Raw genomic sequence first — 7,562 nt, forward strand, 5'->3', positions numbered from 1 at the left:
CACTGTTTTCAGCTAGTGTCTTCTCTTTTGACAATGCTGGATGTAACCCACTACTGTCAGCACCACAAGAACGGACATCAAGGTGGTTATTACGAGCACTGATTGTGTGTACTGCGTGGGATCTCTCGACCAATACATTTCCCTGTACAAATAAGATTGAAGAATGAGGGTGATTCATGCCAAAAATGTGAGAATTTTCCTTTCTCACACATTAAGGTTCAACACTATTAACACGTATTTGCCTTTCTTCACAGACATGATTCATTTGGGGGACTGTACAAAATTGACAAAGTCAGAGGGAGAGCTGAGGCATTAGTCTACATGCCTTGATTGACTCAACAGATTTGGATGAAGACAATAGAAATTCAGCAACTACGGTAATTAGTACACCATTCATGTGATGATCATAATAACAGCAGCAATACCGCATAATAATGATAATAATAATAATAATAACTGACTATTTGTATCTTTCAAATGATTGCAACTCTTACAGATGATACATAACAATATATCATTATCATTCAGGGTTTGTTCCTATAGCAATCAAACATTAGCCTGCAGGGGGGGGGGGGGGGGGATACTCCCAGAAAAATTGGGTAGGGGTGTGTGGCCCGGTTCCCAAAACTCTCACCCTATTTATGACCAAAATCTGCAATTTTCCGTACCCTATTTATGGCCTGACCAAAAATTTGATACCCAATTTATGACCTGACCCTTAAATCAATACCCTGGTGCAGACCTTCCTTATGATTATTTCCCTAGTTCAGACCAATGTTAAAGGCAATGTTTATCTGCTTTTATTAGGTAGGTTACATGATAAAGAAGTAGCTTCTAAATAAAAAAATGAATTCAAGACTAGTTTGCAAAAATGGATACCCTATTTATGGCCTAAATGGTGGAAAATTGGCCAAAATCGATACCCTATTTATGATCAAAACGGCTGAAAAACCCTACCGTTTGGGGCTGCACATACCCATATAGCCCATATATGATGTCACGCTGAGCGAGCTGTCAAAAATTAGCCAATCAGCGCGCACCTGAAGTTAACATTGATATAAACAGTAAGCCATGCATTGTAATGCGTTGTGTATTTCAAATTGCTGGAAGCAGTTCCCCACAAAGTGATGTTCGTTTACCCTAGAAAGCCCCTGGGGGAGTGGTTAACTACATATTCATTCATTCAACCATTTGAGTCTATGAACACACGAGTGATAAGAACTTGTTCTAATAAGCTATTACAGGATCCATTCCTGTTATTTGGGTTTATGAGGGTGAGTCTCATGGTTCTCTACTCTGCTTCAAGTATTTATGAACACTCTAGTTTTCCACTCTCATCAAAATCAACATTTTGATCGCATCCGCTTCGATGTGATTTTTTAAAATTCTAGTCTCCCCATTAAGCATTTGTTTTTCTTAGTGTGCCTTAAATCCAAGAGCATTCCAATGGTACAGTTCCTAAGGATGTTACATCAATTTTTAGTGTACACGATCCAAATCGTGTCTGTCAAACGAAATACAGATAACAGCTTTCAGGAACTTAAATAATGGTGAAATTCACAATTTATGTGAGCTGTAGATGGGTATAGATCTTTATAGAGGGTTGGTATTTCCATGTTAAACTCACTTGAAATACGAACTTACTACTTTGCATTGGGTGGCTAGTTTAAGTTTAATCGAAAGATACCTACATTAAGGTGGCCTCTAACGTCTTCGTAGTCTTCCGCCATGTAGGGACGCAGTAGTGTCATAGGCTAAACACCATGTAGAATACCTGTTGTATGGGAAGAGAACACCTCAGAACTTCTGCACGAGCTTCAAGTACATGGCACGTGAGGGCACTTACAAATCTCAAACTTTTGTCTCTGCTTGTGATGTTGGATAAAAATATCTTTTTGTGCATGCAAAGCTTAATTCAACGGTACAACTGGAAAAATGTTCGATCATCCGGTTTCAAACTGAAACGTACTACTACTATGTCTTCACCTTTACACCGAATATTCAAAGCTTAACTTAACGAGAAACAGTGTATAGTTTTCTTCATAACCCATCAGTCTTCCTTTAATTTTCACACAGCTAGGAATAGAAGGATAAATATCGGAAACAAATTACCAGAATCATCTCAAGATTAGTTTGTAGCATGTGGTACGCTTTTAACGTTACAAACAAACCTTTTAATCCGGGCGAATTTTTTAAAAGAAAACAGTCAACTATCTCGGCAAAGTCTTCACTTCGAATTATCCTCCTAAGACTTGCTACTCCACGTTTGGTTTGCGAAGATTCTGTTTTATAAACGTCAAAAATCGAAGCTAAAATTGCAGAGGAGAGTCAACCGTGAACGTCCTGTTGTCTGTCGAGGTCGCTTTGAGAGCATTACGTAACTGCGTTTTCGCACAGCCGCACATGAGTGTGGTCAACAAACGTGATCTCGAAGCGTGCACACGTGAGATGAGTATTTACATTGGCAAAACAAATGGTGTCCACATTACCGCAATCATTGCCTGCTCTTTAGCAAAGTAAGAGAAGAAACACTTGGCGATTAAAGAGAACATGAAACATCCCGGTCTCGATTGTAGCTCCATCTTGTGACTAGACGCACAAGAAAGAAAACGATTGTACTGTAGCTACGTTCATTAGAGCGTGTCCCAAACCACAATTTTTCCTCCAGCTCAGTAAATAAATGTTCGTCATTCGTTTTGGGAGATATTTACCTGCTGGAAGACCCTATGTAGCGGCGTCAGTAGAAAGTGTTTCCTTGATTAAAGGGGAATGAGGCTCTTCCACAATGAAGGAAAAACAACCTTTGCCTATCCTTTCATTCACATTCGGGAACCCCTGCTCGCGTCACTTACGAGGAAGAGCGTTGCGTGACGACCCTAACAACGGTTTCGCCGAACAGTCACCATTTATTTCTTCTTAAAATTCTAATTATCAATGGAAAATAAGACCGATAGCAAGGAATAGAAGCTTTTAAAACAGGACTGCAAAAATTATGGTTAAGCTAAAACAAAGGAACTTTATAGCTAGATAATTGGGGAAGTTAGACTTGAAAGGATCCATGAGGGGGTAGTTTCTAAAGAAACTGTGGTGCTGCGTCGGTGGGGAAGTAGTATACAAAAATTTGGTTTTATCAACGGAGTTGATAATGTAAATTGGCCACCGTACAGAGATTCTAAAAGCTCTGACGAAGGGCTAACGCTCGAAACGTCAGCTTTTAGAATCTCTGTACGGTGGCCAATTTACATTATCAACTCCGTTGATAAAACCAAATTTTTGAAAGGATCCATGTTGAATGCATTGCGTTAACCTTAATGAAATCAATATTTTGCTTTTGGCAGCCTGCATTCTTTGCAGTCCACACAAAATGATTTCTTTTCACTGTGTATGCTCCAGAGATTTAGCTTTTTTTTTTCTTCCGACCGGTGGACTTTGTCGAAGCTGCTGTTTTACTGCTGAATTCACAGCTGACGAAAACAAACTTAAGTTTAAACTAGCTATGCAAGACATTGTAAGACGACTCAATTCAAACTTACCAATTTCAAATAAATTCTAGTTTCCAATACGTTAAAACAGTGCTTGATCAAAGGAGTTCCGTTTGTGTTGATGTCGCGATTTGCCTTGATAGCGGTGACCATACACGAGATTAAGTCTCATGTATGGCACACTCCACGTGAAACTGGCACGTGCGAAAAAGGAATCGTGAGACACTTTTTTGTGGGTGACGGCAATAACATTCCATCTGCCACCTAATAGTGTTAGCTTTGGAAAATTATGCTTGCATTATTTTGAATATTTTAATAAGGCAAAAACATCAGGATTATGCTAAAAAAGTCCTAAAAAGAACACTCCTTGCATATTCGGCCGGGGCCTCTGAAATTTGAATTGACCGATCAGCATTCAGCGGGCGGGAAAAACTCTACTGTCCTGACGTCACAGCAGTTGTGTGCTCTCTGATTGGTCAGATGAAAAATATTCCAAAAATAGACCCTTCTCCAAAATGGCGCCGACCGAAGGAGGACTGGAAACTTGGGGTATGGAATATTTGCAACATGGCGGAAAGCGTGCAAGTCGAAATGCAACAGAACGCGAATTCATTACAGATATTTTGGATTGCGCGAGCAAGTGGCTCGAAATCTAAAAGGGCAAGAGAAAAGGGAACAAGTACTACCACGAAACGTACCTTGAGGACGTTAAGTTATTGTTTTTAGCTGATTGTTGCGTCGTAAAAGCAAAATAGTATCGCTCGATGAGGAAGACGGAAGCTCCTCACTCCCTAAGAATTGTATTTGATAGCGGAGAAGTTGGCACAGAGGCTGCCACTCAGTGTTCGTGTAAAGCTGGAACAGGAAAATGCCAGCACTTAGCGGCATTATTTACCCATGTAATGGCAAAACTGCGCGATGATCACTCGCCAACTTCGCATTTACAGCAGTGGCATAGAACTCGGGGCGCTTCACTGGAACCACAGAGATGGTTTGAATCCGAGTTTATAAAACCACACACATCGATCGCACGCTTCGCGAAATGGCACCAAAGACTGTATAAGAGTATCTATACGATCCAAGAGCAACGAGTTATTACAGAGACAAATATTAAAAAACTTGGAGAGAATATCTCTGTTAACAGCCCTACCACTTATGCTTCTTGGCTCCAATACTCGAATTCAGCAAAGTACCAGTCTCTTCCATGGGGAAATTTCTTAGAGGGAAGTCCGTTAGCAAATCAGTTGAGAGATGTCTATTCCCGTAGCGTAGTAGAGACTATTTATAGTGAATACCTAGAGGGAGTGTTTGACTTCCCTGTACAAATAATTAGTTTACCAGAAGATGTAAGAAAAGGTCCACCACCTACCCTTCGAGACGAAGAGAAAGCGTTTCTATCAAACATTATTTTATCTTCAGAAAAGACCATTGATATCGAAAAAAACACGAGAAGTCAGTCGAGCTGCTCTGCTTGGTATCAAGAGCGGGCATTCAGAATCACTGCCTCAAGATTTGGAGATGTTGTTTCTAGAAAAGCCCCAATTAATGACAAATTCTTACATAGTCTATGTGCACTAACAAAGGTGCAGACTAAGGCCGTGAAATATGGATTAGATATGGAACCAACAGTTGTAAACACCCGTGTTACACAATCTAAATGGGTAATACCCATATAATCTAAATTATTTAGATCAGTGGGTGCAAGCCATCTCAGGTGATCATCCGAGTCATCCAAGCAACTCATTAAATATGCGTTTCTTTGAAGGCAACTGGCATAGTTTCCCAGATCAAATCCTTGCTTTGCCAGATGGGAAGAGATCCCAATTCAAAGTAAAGTACGTTAATCCAAGAATGGAACACTCTTGAAACTGTTGACTTAAATACTTTGAAAAGATATGCTAGATGTTCCTCTTGGAAGGCATGGTTCAATCTCACAAGAGTTAAAAAATACTCATCAAGCATCGACAGGATGCGAGGTCTCCCTTGTCGCAGCTGTTGTTGGTGATTTCCAGTATTTCAGATCCCTACACCTATCTTCAATGATGTTAAACAATTGTAAAAACACATTCCAGTTAACAATACCTGTGTAAAATCGACCCATCTTCGCTTATGGTGTAATCCTCCTCGCGAAAATGCCTCGAGTGTAACGAGCCGCAAGATTAAGGACAACACTGGACAAGGAGTTTGGATCAGAACTTAATTCATATGTACTCAGAGTTCTCCGAATTACAACATGGCTGGGCTGCTCACCAAAACGTGACTCCAGGCGAGATCACCTGACGTAAACCGATCCCTGCTTTAATCCTAGTGTTACATCTTTTCCCCTTTAGAAAACAACAACATGAACCCCCCCCCCCCACCCCCCCCCCCAAAAAAAAAATAAAAAAATAAAAATAAAAACGAAACAAAACAAAACAAAACAAAAACAAAAACAAAAAACAAGGAAACAAACAAACAAACAAAACTAAAACTGGCTTTCGGAAATCAACCAGTGTCTGTCTCTGTCACGGCATAACCTGAACTTAAATTGAGTTCAAACTCAAGCAGTGTTTATCTTTATCTCGACATAATCTCCGAGGTACTTCGGTCGCCTGATCTCACGGCCGTACCGGGTGCGGTAGGGACTATCATTCGGCAGTGTGGTAACTGACTCTTGGGAATTTCCGAGTGGATCTGTCGCAGGTGTTGGAGCTGGTCCACCTGGAGACTGATCAGCGACAGGATCAATAGGCGGGGTGACAGAGTCTCCTGGAACATACCCAAATGGCGACTTCCCCGTCGGTTGGCGAGTGCTGAAGGTTTCATTTGATTTCCTTAGGTGAACACGATTGCGTCGAAATCTCTTGCCATCTTCTGTTACTACCTCGTAGCTCCGCACCACAACCTTGGCCTTGACTTGTGCCTTCTGCAAGTCTTCTTGTTTGAGGCTGTCGGGTGAGAGATTCACTCTGACAACGTCTCCTGAAATCAACGTACGCGGGGAGATCATGAGCCCCTTTGTTGTAGTATTTTGCCTGGCGTTGCTTGTTGGCCAGAATCTTCTGGTATTGCCCCAAGGTTACTTCAGGAACTAGCAAATTTTTTGTTGTTGGCAGGAGAGTTTTTGTTCGGCGGCTCATCAGTCGCTGTGCTGGACTGGCATCTAGGCCTTGTGCTAATGGCGTATTGTTGTAGTCAAGGAGAGCAAGTTAAGCATCGGAAGAATTCTTCTTCGCCTTTTTCATCAGTCGTTTGGCTGCTCCGACGGCATTTTCGACTTTTTCATTGCTTTTGGGGTATCTCGGTGAAGTCGTGACTAGCTCAAATTTCCATTGCTTGCTGAGCGTCGCCGTTGTCCGAAACGCAGATATCGGGATACCATGTCGGGCAAACTGCATCTTCATCTTTCTGATTATGTGGCTGGCTGTAGTGTTTTCTAGAGGGTCGATCTGCCAGAATGCAGAGAAATAATCCACGATTATCAGGTAGTTGGTCTTGTTGAAATTGAACAAATCAACCCCCACTTTGGCCCACGGACGGTCAGGGACGTCATAGGGAATAAGAGTTTCCTTTGGCTGCTTCTTATCAACAGAACGGCAAATTTCGCACTTCAGAATGAAGTCTTTCACCTCACTGGACATGGCCGGCCAATACACGCAATCTCTTGCCCGTCGTAGACACCCCTCCATGTGGGACATATGGAGAGCCTTTTGTTGTCTTCTTTAGTTCAACTTGACCCAGGCAATTTTCGAGGGTTTCCGCCGAGATGACGTTGCATGACGATCCGCTATCGAGCTGAAAACGTACTGGCCCCAGTTGTTCAAACGATGGATAGCGCTATCCACTGGATTTTTCACTATCCCCTGGATAACTCTATTGGTTTTGCTAGTGTTTATCCGCTGGATAGCACTATCCAACGTTTGAACAACTGGCCCCTGGCGTCTTGCCCACATTTATTGCTGCGAAAAGGCGCTTCGGAAATTTGCGTGCCGTCATGGCATTAATCTCGTCATCGAGGTTCAAATCTACTGTTTTGATTTCATCATAGTCGCTAGTATTTTCGTCTTCGCTTTCCACAGTGCGCACTGGCTTCGGCCTCCA

The 7,562-nt window shown here is 41.9% G+C and overlaps 1 long non-coding RNA gene across 2 annotated transcripts; it reads right to left on the bottom strand.

Moving 5' to 3' along the window:
- On the bottom strand, window positions 1-3,688 carry LOC138045519 (uncharacterized). 2 transcript variants are annotated; one of them, XR_011131604.1, is made up of 3 exons: window positions 3,534-3,688; window positions 1,692-1,774; window positions 1-142 (listed from the first exon to the last, which is right to left on the bottom strand). It is a non-coding gene; the product is annotated as an uncharacterized lncRNA (long non-coding RNA). The 2 variants fall into 2 exon arrangements; XR_011131605.1 differs by lacking the exon at window positions 3,534-3,688 and adding an exon at window positions 2,172-2,375.
- Between the last annotated feature and the right edge of the window lie 3,874 nt (window positions 3,689-7,562).

The sequence above is a fragment of the Montipora capricornis genome, chromosome 4 (genome assembly GCF_036669925.1).
Source record: "Montipora capricornis isolate CH-2021 chromosome 4, ASM3666992v2, whole genome shotgun sequence".
NCBI classification, from domain to species: Eukaryota; Metazoa; Cnidaria; class Anthozoa; order Scleractinia; family Acroporidae; genus Montipora; species Montipora capricornis.